Source organism: Lampetra fluviatilis, chromosome 34, assembly GCF_964198595.1.
Source record: "Lampetra fluviatilis chromosome 34, kcLamFluv1.1, whole genome shotgun sequence".
NCBI classification, from domain to species: Eukaryota; Metazoa; Chordata; class Hyperoartia; order Petromyzontiformes; family Petromyzontidae; genus Lampetra; species Lampetra fluviatilis.
This window is the reverse complement of record NC_136308.1, coordinates 8,588,635-8,606,600: the sequence shown is the minus strand read 5'-3', so window position 1 is coordinate 8,606,600 and position 17,966 is coordinate 8,588,635. Positions and strand designations below refer to the sequence as shown.

General features: G+C 49.4%; 1 protein-coding gene across 3 annotated transcripts in view; it reads left to right on the top strand.

Moving 5' to 3' along the window:
* The first annotated feature begins 14,007 nt into the window (after positions 1–14,007).
* LOC144944350 (neuronal cell adhesion molecule-like) overlaps positions 14,008–17,966 on the top strand; it is a 115,363-nt gene continuing 111,404 nt past the window's right edge. For all 3 annotated transcript variants that reach the window (XM_078872452.1, XM_078872453.1, XM_078872449.1), the window contains exon 1: positions 14,008–14,141. The gene's annotated coding sequence lies outside the window, so the exon portion shown is untranslated. The remainder of the gene's footprint in view (positions 14,142–17,966) is intronic.

Here is a 17,966-nt window from a genome sequence, read left to right as displayed (position 1 = left end):
GAGGGTAATTATTTACCTTGCTGAGGTCACTACATATTGGTATTTATACTGGTAGGAACTTCCTGGTTACACCAGCCCACAGAGGATTATTGTGTCCGTCCGTCCGTCGTGCATCCAAAAATGGGAGGGGTGGGGCTGGGTAGAGAGGGGAGGGTGGGGAGGGGCTGGGTGGGGAGGGGCTGGGTGGGGGGTAGGAGTGATGGGGCTGGGTGGGGAGGGGCTGGTCACCCCGTGGTGCCCTTATACAACTCAACGTTTAACCTACTCACGCCGGCTTGTGCCCGCCCTCACAGTCGGCCATATTTGCGGAATACACCACGCCGCCGTTGACCCTGGCCATTGACCGAGCAACCCAACGTTCCTAACAGCTCCCTCCGCAGGAATGTGTTTATCGAGAACCCGGAGGAATAACGGGCTGAGTCGTCCCCCCAACTGGGATTTGAACTCACAACATTCCCAGCTGTGAGCTACGCATCCGAACGCTGCGCGACCCCCCCCCCCCCCCACAAAAAAACCCATCAAATAATGTGTAGTTGATTTATTGTAGAAATAAAAGAATTAAAAAGGTCATCTTGAAAACTATTTTGGTTTTTTTTTGGATACAATTCCTTGAGTGACGTATCCCACGAGTGTCCTGCAATCGGCGTGTTCACACCCACTTCCCGTGGCTCCAGTAACACCGTGGCCGCTTCGACTGCGGTCGTCCGTGCGAGGCCCAAACGTGATAGGGCCTCCCTCGATTGTTCGCGTCGTGTCTTGTTATTGACGTCCGTCGCTCGCGCGGCTCATGAAGGGCTTGCGCGCACTCTCTGCTGCTGCTGCCACCACTTTTCTCCTGGGCCTGCAGGCTGTGGGCGCTGAGTGGCGAGCGTTTCACTTCGCTCGGGGTTGCCGTTCATCCCCGCTGCCTCGCGACGCGTCCACACCTTTTTTCTCTGCCAAGGAATTCACAATAATGCCAAGAATAATAACATAATGAAATACGTCTTCTTGGTTCTTTCGGTAAAGTCACGTAGAAGGGAAATAATAAAATAATAAAAATAAAACATAATAAAATAATTCTCACGACATTTTGTAGCCGAAACGTCGTGAGAATTATTGTATTATGTTTTATTTTTATTATTTTATTATTTCCCTTCTACGTGATTTTACCGAAAGAACCAAGAAGATGAATACCTGCAGTCACGAAAGCTTTAATTCGAAAATTAAATACGTGTTCACATTGTACGGTGGGTGGGGTGGTGGTCGGCGCGCAGCGCTCTCTTCGTGTTGTGCCTACCGAGTGTTGTTTGGCTTGACGATGGGTTTTCTCCCCTCTCGTTGTATAGAATGTTTCATTTAACAAGAAGGTTACACATAGAAGAAGACGACCTGATACGGGTAGTGCTGAGAAGGAAACTGCCATTCATTGGACAAATATGTCGGATGAACAACAACAGAACGATAACAAGTGTGTGGTTAAGATAAATGAAAGGAACCAGAAAGAAAGGAACACCTAACAGAGAATGGCTTGACAACAACATCAGAGATTGGTGCCAGAAAGATGTGTGCACTACTTGAGCATATTGGCACAAGACAGAGGAAAGTGGAAACAAATGATTTAATGTGCAGTGGACACACCTACCGGCCGTTTGTCCATGGCTCGCGTAATAATGTTTTTGAACCTGTAACGCGCGGCGCAGTATTCACTCTCAACGAGAAAACGACTCAGATGCGTGTGATTAAACAATTGCTCCAAGTAAGGCAGATTAATTGGTGATGCTGCAGCTGCATTGACAGTGGCGCACAAGAAAAATGTACAAAACACCGCATTCATCAATAACACAGTGGCCTCAAAAGGAAAACAACATTTCTAGAAGGAAGAGTGTTGCAGCAATTTACGTGAAATTAACCTGCTGTAAAAACAAAACCTCTTCCGCAGCTGTTCTACGAAATTTCCAAATGGATTCATCATCGCATCACATGGTGGGAAGAAAGTCCATTAATTAAGTAAGCATTCGTGCTGTGTCTTCTGGACATCTGTGAAAAATAACTTCATGGCTCATCAGACTCCTCCAGTATGAATAAATATTATTATTCTATCGCTGTCTTGCTACGTGGCAATGCACATTTCACGATGTCCTGCGAAATATGACGGTTCGTCATTTCAGCGTGATAATCTCGCATGCCCTGCAATGTTTACAGACGAAATGCGGTGGACTGTAATAGAAATATTTGTTGATTGAGTTTTATCGCACGACCCTTTAATGCTGCTGGGAATGCGTTGAGGCCAACATTTCAGGGCTGGGGTGGAAAAAAAAAGAAGGAAACGATGCCAAGCTGAAATTCATTGCTGAAGCCACTGCCGGCAGAAGGGCCTCCACTCGAGGGAGCTCCAGAGAGCCCCTCGAGAGGTACTTCCAGGCTGGCCAGACGTGTTGGAAGAGGTGGGGAGTTACCCACACCATACCCCACCACACCCGACCTGCTGATTAAATGTGGTGTACCCAATTCACACTGGCACTGTACCGCAAAAAAAAAAACATTTCAATTATGCAAGGCTTTTTTGTTGAGGATTTGTATAAATCCACCATGGCACGCACAAAAAATCTAATGCCATTGCATTAGGTCTAAATGTTTTTTTTTCTGTGTTGTCAAAGCCACTTATTTTCATGTTTGATTTACTCATCCGCCCCACATTGGTGCCGATTCCACATTAGCGCTTGTATGTTTTAACGGGGAAGATAGGGCTGAATTTGCAATGTAATATATTCCCGTACGACGGACCACTAGAGTGTGAGCAAAGGGCAGATAGAGCGAGGATAATTTTAGCGTTGCTAAGAGGTTTCCTGGAGCCATGGGGAGCGTGGCGGCACTCGGCATAAGCAAACCAAGCAAACGCTGACGGCCCCAGGCAGCTCCGGGAGTCACGGATTAATAAAAAAAAATAATAGCGGCGAACCAAATATCGGCAAAAATGCATATCCTACAAGACCATAACATGCCAATTAACATAACAGCGACGTAATCTCTCTCATCTCTCATTTCACTACATCTCTATGTAGTTTGCATTTGAATTGATCTCACAACGTATACATTAATATTTTGGCAAAATATTTTCTATTTCCTCGTGAGGATTTTATCAATTGAAATGGGTGCCCCCCCCCACTCCAAGACACTTTCTGCTTAGGGCCCCCCAATGGGCTTACACCACTACCGCATGGGGACCCCACCTCTATGACCAGCGTGCGTTACTTAGAATTGGTTTAGCAACTCACCGATAGGAAAGCGTGGCTTAACGCCCCAAGCACCCTTAACCATGCAGTTTGTTGTCTCAGCTTTGAAGCGGCATCTTCTAAAGCATAGAAGATTATTTTAAAAACACACACGCGTAGAATTGCAGTGCTTGCCGTTGGCTTTAACCGGCTGCCGATCGTGGCTTCTCTATCTATGGCTGGGGTCACTGTGATAAGCGTGGGCTGTGAGATTGGTCCAGAGGCTCCCGTGCCCACTCCCTCCCAGAGCTAAATCAGCATGAACACATCAGCCTGCAGCATTGCGTGCCGGCCGTAAACATGCGACTGACAAGTTCCAGTGGCGTGGGAGCGTAATTGGAAGTTGAAACCCACGCCCAGCCTGAATATACTGCGGAAGAATGACATACTGCATGGAGGTTACATATTTGTGATCATACTAATAACACAGAGGACAATTACCATGATGCCTAATTCTAGTGCCGCTAATGCGTTGCAAATAACATTTGAGTAATGATCATATGCTGGGATGGAGCATTGGCGCAGTGGTTAGCGCACCCCACTACGAAGCCGGCCACGTGAGTTTCATATCTGGACATGGCTCATATCAGTGGTGAGTGACATCAGAACCAGTCCGGGACCCCCTCCCCAACCGTCCCCCTTCACCAACCGACACTGACCAGCGTGGTGAAGTATGGTTAAGCAACCTCCTTGATCGAAAGGCGGGGGGCGGGCGGGGGGGGGCAGCTTCGGTTCAACATGCGATTATAAATCAACGCGCCTATTATTTTCAAAATTATGACACCATCACGAAATGCTCTCTGATTCTGGTGCTGTTTTTCCCAAAATCATTTTTCGAATTCCGACTGCGTTCGGGTTTTTCCCGTGGTTGTCCTGCCTCTACCGTCTCTCCGACGAGTATTTCGGGTCGTGCCGCGTGTACCGTTCGGTCGGCACGAGGTCCAACGTTTCGGCCCGCGTGCTGGGAGTTTTTTTTCTTCAGGAATTTAATTCGGAAAGCTCCCGGCACGTGCGGCGAAACGTCGGACGCCGTTACCAATCGACGGGCGTCGCAGAGCGAAACGTTTGGCAATCTCATTTCAAGCAGATAACGCTCTCAATCTTTGCACGCATAATTATACATTTTCCTTTCTCTTCTAAGTAGGTCATTGTGTTGGAGGGTGCTGGTCTCATGTTCGCTGATAGAACAAAACAAACCTTCGTTATATCAGGAATATTTGCCAACATTTTAACCACACGGTTACAATGTATTTATGTACACCACTGCATTTTGCTTCTTTCAGTGAAACGAAAGCGAGTTGTTCTCCGCAAAATGTGTATTGACACATCATTCACTAAACTCGCATATACAATTATAGAGACATTGTTTTCTGTTGCACAATTATTTTCTACATATATACAAAAAATGCATTGCCCAAGATCCACCTCAGCAGCAAATAATGCGACGTTTGTTGAGTACAACATCGAGTATGTCGAGGAGTCCATTCGCGTGCACGTGTTATTTCTATGCCCAAGCTGTGCATTTCCTCCACCCGTGGTTTCGTCGTGACCGCAACATCAGGACAAATGACCGCGGCGCCACAACTCTGTATCAAAGCAAATCCCAGCGCATTGCCCAATGCAACTTGAACGGCCCACGGCGATCATTTTGGCACGGTTGTCATACTCGGTGCACGCGTGGCATGCTGGATGCACGGCTCGAGTATTCGTGCGGCTCCTTACAGCTGGCGTAAATGCCCCCGTACCTTGTGCATAATTAAGCATTCAGTGCTAAGTTATTCAGCAGAGCTTTCGGCCCTCCCCCATCCCCCCCCCAACCCACAAAGGTAATTGACTCTTGCTGAGCTCCAACAGTCAGCCACGTCCCAAAGATGCATATTTTAGCTCGGCAGTCGAGCGAGCAGCCCCTCCAATCAGAAGGTCGCGAGGGAGTTGACTCAGACCATCATCCCTACGGGGTCGATACAGATTCATACGACTTTGTGGGGTTGTACTACGGAAGACTCCTCCCTGCCATGGTAACGTGGACACATCGCCATTGGCTCAAGGCTCTAAACGGGAGACGAGCATCACCTCTTTATTAATTAAAGTTGGAAACCACTTCAATCTTCGCTCGCCCCTTGGGAGCCCTTAGCAGATATATTTTTGTGGAGGGCCAACCTTTTTATTCATAGAATCCCGGTGAAAGGACAGAAGAAACAAAGACTAGAGCTCTAAATGAAGATATGAGATATGTGACGAAAATAGAGATTAAGTGATCGCGATAATAGAAGAGATATGCTGACAAAATGGAAATATTAATTGGCTTTCATGTTAATCAGCTTACGCAGCGGAATGAGATTTACATTTGAGCTGATGTTTAATGCACTCGCATCTCATTTCCATGGAGCAGGGTCCCTCTGAACCGCCTCTTTGAGCTACTTGGGGTCCCGAGCTCTCGCTCAGTCTGCCTCTGCCGAGCGCAGGGGAATGGGTGTCGTGAATATTTCACGAGGAGACGGAGGCGAGAGGTGGGGAAGCCTCGCGATGAGATTTTTCTAAAAAAAGAAATCGAGGCACCGCGCCTGATGGCGGTGTCCGTACGGCCACGTGAGTCCTCGGCTTCCACCGCCACTCAGCTGCACTGCCCCATAGCTTCACCGCCTTGCTGAGAGCTGCACCACCACTCAGCTGCACTGCCACTCAGTTGCACTGCCACTCAGCTGCACCACCACTCAGCTGCACTGCCACTCAGCTGCACTACCACTCAGCTGCACCACCACTCAGCTTCACAGCCTGGCTGAGAGTTGCACCACCACTCAGCTTCACAGCCTGGCTGAGAGCTGCACCACCACTCAGCTTCACAGCCTAGCTGAGAGCTGCACCACCACTCAGCTGCACTGCCCCTCAGCTTCACAGCCTTGCTAAGAGCTGCACCACCACTCAGCTTCACAGCCTGGCTAAGAGATGCACCACCACTCAGCTGCACTGCCACTCAGCTTCACAGCCTTGCTAAGAGCTGCACCACCACTCAGCTTCACCGCCCCTCAGCTTCACAGCCTTGCTGAGAGATGCACCACAACTCAGCTGCACTGCCTTGCTGAGAGATGCACTGCCACTAAGCTTCACCGCCTTGCTGAGAGCTGCACCACCACTCAGCTTCACCGCCTTGCTGAAAGCTGCACCACCACTCAGCTTCACCGCCTTGCTGAGAGATGCACCGCCACTAAGCTTCACAGCCTTGCTGAGAGCTGCACCGCTACTCAGCTGCACTGCCCCTCAGCTTCACCGCCTTGCCGAATCTGCACTGCAAAGCTCCCGGGATCTCATTAAGTCTGTGCGCACTGTACGCTATTTACCCCCGCAGTTTAGAAGTCCGATGGTGGGCCAGATACAAATTCGTGCAATCAAAGCAGGTGTTGTAAAGTCAGAGGGTGTATACTGAGAACACGTTCTCAACGGCGTTAGTAGCATCTCTTCATCGCCATCATCGTCACCATCATCATCACCATCGTCACCATCATCGTCACTATCGTCGTCGTCATCATCATCGGCGATGACGACTGAGCCGCTGCTGGATGAATGCCCCCGCTCGTTGTCACCATCTCTCGCAGCCTCGCGATGCAGTAATCCATCGTGCATAGGCACGTGAGCTGATTTCATCACTCCGTCTCCAAGGTGCACGTCTTTTCGGGCGTGTTTCCCCCGTTTGGCTGTCACTCGATTGTGAGTCTCGATTTTTAATGGCCTTAACATCAACAATGATTGTCCCTTAACCTACACAAGCCTCCCACGAGTGTCCAAATGTTTGTCAGGAGGGTCCTGCATTGACGTTTGGCCAATTCCTTTCGTGAGTGTTTGGCTTCGTGTGGGAAGACGTTGGAGTGCACACAGAAAACTCACGCATGCACTGGTATGACGCTCAAAGCTCTGCACAGATGGAACACATTCCTGCGGAGGGAGCTGGTAGGAACGTTGGGTTGCTCGGTCAATGGCCAGGGTGAACGGCGGCGTGGTGTATTCCGCAAATATGCCCGACTGTGAGGGCGGGCACAAGCCGGCAGTGAGTAGGTGAAACGTTGAGTTTTATAAGGGCACCACGGGGTGACCAGCCCCTCCCCACCCAGCCCCACCCAGCTCCACCCAGCCCCACCCAGCCCCAACGTCCCCACCAAGCCCCTCCCCACCCTCCCCACCCAGCCCCTCCCTACCCAGCCCCTCCCTACCCACCCAGCCCCTCCCTGCACGACGGACACAATAATCCCCTGTGGGCTGGTGTAACCAGGAGGTTCCTACCAGTATTAAACAATCCATTGCTGTATTGTCATGCCCTGACCATGTCAATTTTTTTTAAATAACGTGTCCTGCACCTGACACTAAACCATTCACTTGTCTAAACTTTCTAGAATGCCTCTGCTGTGGCTAAACGGACTCGAAGCTGTGCCATTCAGATCTGTTTGAATTGTATGTGGGGCACGTTGGGTTATTGGCTGCTCATAAATTGCCTGCATAATTAAAGTGTTTCCCAGCTGATGACAAAGCCGTGTTGGGAGTCATATCATTTTTGGAAATGGTTATGCATCTCGCAAAGTATTACGTTTTAGGACCTGCATTTCAGCTGAATCAATTTCGCAGTGAGACCCGCTACGGTCAAACCACATAAAAATAAAAGCATTCGAGTGAAACGATCTATGTATACTTTGGAAGGTAATACTCTGACAAATTTGAACACTGCTGTTTTTCAGGAAGCCTAAAGCTACAAGATACGTGTTACTATTGGAGATAATCCAATTACAGTGTGTACACGCTGGCACACATTTTCATTGTTGATGCTTTCTATTTTTAGACGGTTGTTATAATTGATTATCCATAAAATCCTCATTGCGTTTCAATACATATATTTTTTATCCTGAGTGTCCTGCAGTGAGGGTATACAGCTTATGGAAGGAAACCAGAGCACCCCATGCATACGAGCGGCAACACTCAAACTGTAGAAAGCCTCCTCTGTGTATGCGCAAATACCCATCGATGAGTCTTGTCAACAACACGCCTGCCAAGGCCCTCCGGTGCGTCTCGCGATGCGTTGCTCGGCACAATGTCCAGCGTGGCTTGCGAGATGGGTTTTTTTCTTCCAGGACACCCAATGCCGACGAAGTTTGCAGAACGCGAAGCGACTGATCGTATATTGTGCCGAACGACACGTGGGACAACACAATAAGCCCAACGGAGAGCTTCATGGCAGTACGGCCACAACAACAACAACCCTATGCATTAGGCAATTCCCGTTCATACTCATTGGTTTTTTCGGTAAAGTCACGTAGGTGAATAATTAAATGAAAACACAACTGAGCTAAATCACGGAGGCAACACAAGCTTCCGTCTTCAGGTGGAACCGTCACAGTAATTTTGCTTCATTTAATTTTTACCTACGTGACTTTATCGAAAAAACCCAAAGAGTATGAATCCTTGCAGTCAGGAAAACTTAAAATCTAGAATTAATTCTCATACAGGCTAATAGCCATATATACGTCTTGAAAATCGTTTTGTTGCGTCCAGTATTTAATTAACAAAAATAATTCTGCACAAGGTTGAGAAGGGAAGAGAAAAAAAATCACAATTCGTGACGCTGCTACTGGCAGATTTTGGCATTAACAGGGAACACGTTTCTTACACGTTTCTTACTCGTGTCTTGTCGACAATAAAATAACGCTGTTTGCCGTCGAGTGCAAACGTGGGCAGCAATGTTTTTTTTGGTAATGTGTCTCTCACATGAAAAAAAAGGGAATCGTTGTCTTGAATCAATTGCGATACTTAATAAAAGCACTGCACACTGCATTTCAGTTGAAAACTTGGAACACCGACATGGCGATGTGTCATTATCTCGCTGTAGATACAGCATATACGCACAGAAAATTCAATGTGTGCAATTTAATTGATGTTTTGCAGGAAACCGTACAAATTGTTTACCGATTTGAAATACGATTTTCGATGCGGCCTCATTTTAATTTGTTTATAACATTTTACATTTCACGGAGCGTGATTGCGGGTTCACAGAGGTCTATGCATTATCTCATGGGGAGCGGTGGCGCAGCGGTTAGCGTGCTGCGCTACGAGCCCAGTGAGTACGCCAACACATGCGCCGTCACAGATTTTCTGTTTCTACGAGTTCATCCTGTTCATTATTACGCTCATAATTTTGACTGTAAAGAGCAGGAGCATCACGTGTGCTCGGGCAGCACGCGTCACTAGAAGGGATGGTGGCCGCGCCTCCGATTAGTACGGTTGGATACGCCCACGGTGCGAAAGAAGTGTCACGTACGTGCATGGCCGATGGGCGAAAATGACCTCTGACTGGGCAACCAAGGAAGGAGGGAAAACGCGTATTGTCTGCTGCGGAGACGGAGCGATGGGATCGCATCGCGTGCAAGTGCAGGGCGGATCGTCGCATCTCAGGCCCTACGAGAAATGGAGTCATCTCGGGGAGGCATTCATCCATCAGTGGATCAATCGTGCACTGATGGCGGTCGGTGGTTATACTGAATCATTAAACACTATGTGACGGTGCCGCCGCCGCTGCTGCTGCTGCGTTGGAAGTGACGCACAAGCACAAATTGCAACAACAACAACAACAAAATACTCAACACGTTCGTCAATGACACTGTGTGGCCTTAAAAGGGTGGGGGCTTGTTGGGGCCTTTTCAATCATTGATTTTCCAACGAATGGAAGCGACACCAGTGGCACAAGCGGTTAATGCAACGGGCTATGATGAAATGGGTGTCCCGAGTTCAATTCCCAGCCACGGTTTACAGTAGTCGGGAGTGGTACCCACGTCTGTTTTGCCTCCCCCCCACCCCTTACGTCAGCTGATCCTTAAATATGTACCCGGTGCGCAAACATATCGCCAGCACTTGCCCCGATGGGAGGGAGCTCTTTGTCCTTGTGATGTACAGCATTGCGTTACGGTGCATTCACACACGTGCGTATCATCCGTGTCACTTCAAAGACAGAGAGCAGTCATCGCAATGTAGCTACAGCTGTGAGCAATTGTAATGTTCGACCACATGGACACGAATGCAAACACTAAATCAGGTTTTCATTTTCGAGCGTTTAGGTGCCCCTTGAAAGGCTTGCACTCATTGGCACCCGTAAAACCAACGTTGAATAATTCGTGTGGAAAAATAACTTTTTGAATTTGCACGCACGCACAAGGTTAATGTTTCCTTAACGGAGCTTTGGAGAATTGTCAAATATTTAACATTTAGAGACCTGTCTGGATGAGATTGAGTCACGGTGAAGAGTCCAACTTGCGGGGTGACGGAGTTGGCAATCTCAGGTCTCCGCGTCAAATGACAGAAATCTCATTGCTCACACGCGCATGTGTGTGAGCAATGTTACGCGCGCGTGTGTGTGTGTGAATGCCAGTGTGATTGAGTGAATTCCTGTATGGGCGTGACTGTGTCAGTGACAACGATCCCCCGTGTGGACATTAACAGACTGTGCATAATCAACGTTTTTGGGTTTAGATCGCGTTATTATTTATAAATGTGTCGTAACCCTCCACCACCCGACACGGCCAATCATTAAAAAAGTGTCACGTTGACAAAAGACAAATAGTTCACTGATTTAGCCCACCGGTGTGTTGAAGCGTGAAACCACAACATTCACAATTTGAGTACGACGTTTCGCTGGTAATTGCATCCAGCATCATCGGGCAATTCGCCAGAATGGTGAGGCTCTGCTCTGTCTCCCGTTCTTATATAGAGCAGCATCAGGGTGACGTCATCATTAACTCATTAACTCATCGACACATTTATAAATAACGCGTTCTAAACCCAAAAACATTGATTATGAATAATATTGGTCGCGAAAGCCTACGTGTTAAACTGATTAACAGACTTCTATGGGAAGTGTTGCTAAGGCCGCGCAGAGCACGAGAGTGTTGGTGGCCGCCTTTGTCTCCCCACAATGCTCATGTTTACATGCCGCGCCACGTACTCAATTAGGGCTGAGTCGACCTAGAGGAGGCCCAGGGCCATTTCAGATATGCGTCACTGTTGTTGGCCGTGAGCACCGCTCGAATTTGTGTCTCGGGTTCGTCGGACGGTGCCCTAACCACTCTGCTACCACTGCCCACTGTGACAGTGAACGCCGGTATATTCACTCGCACACGTGTGTAAGTGAATATCACACGTGTGTAAGTGAATATCACACGCGTGCGAGTGAATATCACACACGCGTGTGAGTGAATGTCACACGCGTGCGAGTGAATATCACACACGCGTGTGAGTGAATATCACACACGCGTGTGAGTGAATGGATTATTTGGTGATACTGCATTGGCAGTGATTTCCAGGAACAATGGACACAAATGAACCAAACGCATTCGTCAATAACACTGCCTGCACATATAAAAACACACGTAATAGGCGACGTTTCCGGCAATGACCCTTCTTAATGGCACATGTGTGGTTATATTTTATTTTAAGGCAGACGTTATTGACGATTGTGTTGCGCTGTTTGTACGTATGTATTGGCGTATGGTTGAATGTCCGCGCTTGTATATCAGACGATCAGTTCGAGCTTACAAAAGACAAAGATCCCCCATATAGACTTAACAGACTGTAGGGGCAAGTGCTGTTAGTGAGCACTAATAAAGGCCAGAACGGCACACGAGGGGGTGGGTGGCCAGCACCACGCCCAGACGTCTTTGTCACCCTAGTGGCGATGTTTTTCGCACCGTAGCAAGTACTCATTTGAGGCTGAGTCGACCTAGGGGAGGCCAAGAAACCGGTTCAGATGATAGTCACCGGTGTTGGCCGTGAGCGGGAATCGAACCCGTGTTGCCCGGTTCGTAGTGCAGCGTAGCGCTAACCGCTACACCACCGCTCCCCACTTCGAGCTTACACGCGCGCGCGTGTGTGAGTGGTGTGTGTGAGTTGGGTGTGTGTAAGTGGTGTGTGTGGGGTGTGTGTGAGTGGCGTGTGTGAGTGGTGTGTGTGAGTTGGGTGTGTGTAAGTGGTGTGTGTGGGGTGTGTGTGAGTGGTGTGTGTGAGTGGTGTGTGTGAGTTGGGTGTGTGTAAGTGGTGTGTGTGGGGTGTGTGTGAGTGGTGTGTGTGAGTGGTGTGTGTGAGTTGGGTGTGTGTAAGTGGTGTGTGTGGGGTGTGTGTGAGTGGTGTGTGTGAGTTGGGTGTGTGTAAGTGGTGTGTGTGGGGTGTGTGTGAGTGGTGTGTGTGTGAGTGGTGTGTGTGAGTGGTGTGTGTGTGGTGTGTGTGGGGTGTGTGTTAGTGGTGTGTGTGAGTGGTGTGTGTGAGTTGGGTGTGTGTAAGTGGTGTGTGTGGGGTGTGTGTGAGTGGTGTGTGTGAGTGGTGTGTGTGAGTTGGGTGTGTGTAAGTGGTGTGTGTGGGGTGTGTGTGAGTGGTGTGTGTGAGTGGTGTGTGTGAGTTGGGTGTGTGTAAGTGGTGTGTGTGGGGTGTGTGTGAGTGGTGTGTGTGAGTTGGGTGTGTGTAAGTGGTGTGTGTGGGGTGTGTGTGAGTGGTGTGTGTGAGTGGTGTGTGTGAGTTGGGTGTGTGTAAGTGGTGTGTGTGGGGTGTGTGTGAGTGGTGTGTGTGAGTGGCGTGTGTGAGTGGTGTGTGTGAGTTGGGTGTGTGTAAGTGGTGTGTGTGGGGTGTGTGTGAGTGGTGTGTGTGAGTGGTGTGTGTGAGTTGGGTGTGTGTAAGTGGTGTGTGTGGGGTGTGTGTGAGTGGTGTGTGTGAGTGGTGTGTGTGAGTTGGGTGTGTGTAAGTGGTGTGTGTGGGGTGTGTGTGAGTGGTGTGTGTGAGTTGGGTGTGTGTAAGTGGTGTGTGTGGGGTGTGTGTGAGTGGTGTGTGTGTGAGTGGTGTGTGTGAGTGGTGTGTGTGTGGTGTGTGTGGGGTGTGTGTTAGTGGTGTGTGTGAGTGGTGTGTGTGAGTTGGGTGTGTGTAAGTGGTGTGTGTGGGGTGTGTGTGAGTGGTGTGTGTGAGTGGTGTGTGTGAGTTGGGTGTGTGTAAGTGGTGTGTGTGGGGTGTGTGTGAGTGGTGTGTGTGAGTGGTGTGTGTGAGTTGGGTGTGTGTAAGTGGTGTGTGTGGGGTGTGTGTGAGTGGTGTGTGTGAGTTGGGTGTGTGTAAGTGGTGTGTGTGGGGTGTGTCTGAGTGGTGTGTGTGTGAGTGGTGTGTGTGAGTGGTGTGTGTGTGGTGTGTGTGGGGTGTGTGTTAGTGGTGTGTGTGTGGTGTGTGTGTGGTGTGTGTGTGGTGTGTGTGTGAGTGGAGTGAGTGCGTGTGTGTGGTGTGTGTGAGTGATGTGTGTGTGTCGTGTGTGGTGTGTGTGTGAGTGTGGGGTGTGTGTGCGTGTGGGGTGTGTGAGTGGTGTGTGTGTGTGTGCGTGTGAGTGGTGTGTGGCGTGTGTGTAGTGTGTGTGAGTGGTGTGTGTGTGTGCATGTGGTGTGTGTGTGAGTGGTGTATGTGTGTGGTGTGTGTGTATGTGTTGTGTGTGAGTGGTAGCGCGTGTGTGAGTGGTGTGTGTGTGTGAGTGGTGCGTGTGTGTGGTGTGTGTGAGTAGTGTGTGTGTGTGGCGTGTGGTCTGTGTGCATGTGGTGTGTGTGTATGAGTGGTGTGTGTGTGGTGTGTAGGAGTGGTGTGCATGTGGTGTGTGCATGTGTGTGGTGTGTGTGCATGTGGTGTGAGTGGTGTGTTGTGTGGGAGTGATGCGCGTGTGTGTTCGTGCACGCGATGCGCCCCCACCAACCGCCCCCCCCCCCGGTGAGCGCTGACGTCACCGCCGAGAGCGCGAGACGCGTGCGAGACGCGAGGATGCAGACTCGGCACTGAGGCTCGCGCGCGTCAAATCCGCTCCACCTCGCTGCGAATCATTCCCTGGCCCCCCCCAGCATCAAGGTAACCCGGATTCTTCTACATCCATGCGCTCGTGCACACTCGTCTCTAACCTCTATCATCTCTCTCGCTCTCTCTCCGAGCTCGCTCTCACGCGCGCAGACGCACAGTAAACGCGACCGCGAGGGTTGCGCCGATGGCCGTGATTGTTCGTGCGCGCCGACGTTGGGTGCGTTGAGCGTGAAGCGAGCGGAGCGTCTCCCCCAGTGATTGGGTCTTGAGCGGCGCCGTGGCGATGTGGCGGAGAAGCCGTCGCTCGCTCGCTCGCGAACGAGCGAACGAACGAACGAACGCGCGAATGAATGCGTGCGGCGAAACGCCAATGGCTGGCGAATGAGATCACGAATGAGATCGCGGATGAGCGAAGAGTTTTGCGTCGACGGAACGTGCGGATGCAAATGAGCAATGCGTGTTTTGAACGAACGCGGGTGGTGGGTGAGCGAGCGAGCGGGCGATTGTCTGTGTCTGTGTGTGTGTGAACGAAAGGTTGGTGGTGGTGGTGAATGAATAATCAGATAACGTTCATGGAGTGATTTTCACAAATCTGTGCATGGCAATGTAGGGTCCAAATGCGAGACTGCGTGTGGATACCGAATGGCGTGTGCAGCTATTAGGATTGTTGTTTTTTTCGTGTTATATTCTGCAGGTTTGTGAAGGTACGGTATGCTATTATTGAGATCAAAAGATGCGCATGATCGAATGACAACGCACATTTAAAGTGCAATTCATCGTGTTCATTAATGCACTGTACAGACAGCTGAGCGTCAATCCACTGCTGGCTGATGACGTTCCAAATAATGCTGTCCGTACAGTGCACCATGCGGGTTGGTTTGGCCATACTTCACCGCGCTGGTCAATGCGGGGTCGGTGCAGCGGTGCGATAAGGCAGATCTCACTGATGTCGGAGTGTATGCACCGCGATTCCGTTGCTGTACGTGTGTATATGGGCGATTCTAAATAGTGGGGAGCGGTGGTGTAGCGGTTAGCGCGCTGCGCTGTGAACCTGGCGATCCGGGTTCGGTTCCCGCTCATGGCCAACACCAGTGACGATTATCTGAACCGGTCCTGGGCCTCCCTTAGGTCGACTCAGCCTGAAATGAGTACCTGGTGCGGTGAGTAAAAATCGCCACTGGGGAGGCAAAGGCGGTCGGGCGTGGAGCTGGACACCCACCCCCTCGTGTACCGTTCCAGCCTTCATTGGTGCTCGTTAACAACACTTGCCCCTACAGCCTGATCTTAATCTTTTTATACTAAATGTACGTGGTGTGTAACGCAGTTGTAATTTTTCAAGTCAATATGCTCAAATTAACGAATGGATAAGGTGCAAAGAATGGACTAATAGGTGGATGCGCATGATCAATTAACACGTTGATACGTGAGTGTATTTAGATGTTAACGGATTGAATTGCAGGCGCGGGTTGCGATGATGGAAATAACCAGGGATAAATGAACGCACCATCAATGGCAGCTGTGTTCTCCCAGCAGTTGCTCCAGGTTGCCTCGTTCTGCTCGCTGTGGGATGATACAGCACAGGTTCCCTGCGGAATTGTTGTGATTGTTACGCACGCAGTGGCGATGGTGACAATAATCGGACAATGCTGTGTTTTCAGCTTTGCTTGAGCTTGCTTCAAATCACAAACAAGGGACAGTGATTTTTTTAAATGGTCATGTTTTTCGATGGAACTCCATAGAAAAACTGCAATATCTGAACTGTTAAGGTTCAGCCCTGCAATTTCCTACTCATGCCACTGCCGGCGGAAGAATCTCCACTCGGGGAGGTATAGAGAGCACCTGTAAGTGGGTCATTCGGCCTACTCTTCCATGCTGGCCAGACGACACTTAAATTGGACGACTCGTACACACGGCTGGTAGCTGTTTCGCATTCTCTGATCATTCACATTCACTGCACCGCAATACATTTGAGTTCTTTGTCAATCCACTGCCGGATGAAGGTCACCATGTCGGCAGTGGAGATTGTTTGACCATACTTCACCACGCCTGGTCAGTGAGAGTTGGTGAAGGCGAGTGAGGCCCCCCCACCTGAACACTCAAGTCGCCGGGTTCAAAGGGCAGCGTGCTAATCACTGGGCTAACCGATCCTCCATTGTGCGTTGATTGTAAGACTGGATGCATCGAGTTACGTGACACGTTTACGTATTAAAGTAATTAACGATGATAATTCGCGTTTTCGCTCGAAAATGGAGGTGTTTTATGTGATCGGCTGCACGCGATTTGAATTCATGCTGTGCTCTACTGTAATAGCTCGTCAATGTTGATGCGCGATGAAAGACAGACTACACAAAACACGAAATATGCTATTAATATAGCTTACTATTATCAATGGCCGGGGTCAACGGTGGCGTGGTGTATTCCGCAAATATGCCCGACTGTGAGAGCGGGCACAAGCCGGTGTGAGTAGGTTAAACGTTGAGTTTTATAAGGGCACCACGGGGTGACCAGCCCCTCCCCACCCAGCCCCACCCTTTCCACCCAGCCCCTCCCCACCCACCCTCCCCTCCCCACCCAGCCCCACCCTCCCCACCCAGCCCCTCCCCACCCTCCCCTCCCCACCCAGCCCCTCCCTCCCCACCCAGCCCCTCCCGGCACGACGGATGGACACAATAAAGCTAAGGTGTGCGAGTGTTGCACCAGTCAGGAGTGTGGCAATGCTCAATAGCCGCACGCACGTCGGGGTTGAGCGGTGGCGCAGTGATTAGCGCATTGCACTATAAACTCGGCACACACGAGTTGAATTTCCACATGCGGCGTGTGATATCTGAACTCATCCTGATCCCCCTCCCTCTCTCCCTAACCCCGGCTTCACCAAGCCGCAATGTCCAGCAAGGAGAAGTATGATCTAACAACCTCTATGACCTCTGCAGTGTGCAGAGGCTTTCATCCTACAGTGGATTGACACAGAGCCCTAAAATGTCTCTTTTACAAAATGTATTTGGATTTTGGAATTTATATACAATATTTCCAGTATATATATACGGTATCGTTGATCTCGTCAAGGAGCATAAACCATCGTCACGCAAACTCCGGTTATTCTTGCAGCAGCGGCTTTTGGCTCGCCATCGAACAAAGACGGTCACCGCATCGCGCCATCTCAGATGCGCTTCTGCGGCCGTCTGGAACGCTCTTCCGTCCGATATTAGGAAACCACTGTAGCTATGCGCTTTTAAATAATCTAGATTGAAAACTCATTTCTTTATAACTGATTTTTGTGTTTAGTTTAGTTTCCTTGCCCCGTACATCCGATGAGCACGGTTGGTCACATACAGTGCAAAGAAGTTCAACATACATACATACATAAATCTTGAGGCTATATATGCATTGTGTATGTATGTGTACTTTATATTCAACGTATATAAAATGCATGTGTTATAAAGTGTTGAAAGCAGGAGATGAATAGAAGCATAGGCTCACATATTTTCCATTACGGAACAATGCAATACATTGTTTTCAATACACGTTCATCACCCTTCAAGACGGTGCGCATTAGTCACCTCTGAAATGTCCTGACTGTGTAATGGGTACACAAAGATGAGAGATTGAAAGTCAGCCAAACATTAGGTCAGTCTAAATAAAAATAAAAAATACTCTATTATAATATGGGATCGAGTGTGTTTGGGGGGGGGGGGGTTCCTATTGAACTCACTCCCATCGGTATAACTCAACGAGCATGTTAGCCATTATCTGCTGTACTACAACTTTGCATTATATTTGCTGGCAACCTTGCCGCTCTCACTTATTCCAGAATCTGTATTCATCCTGGAGAAATCCGATGACCTATGGAGCTATAGGACTGGAAAGAAAATCATTAAA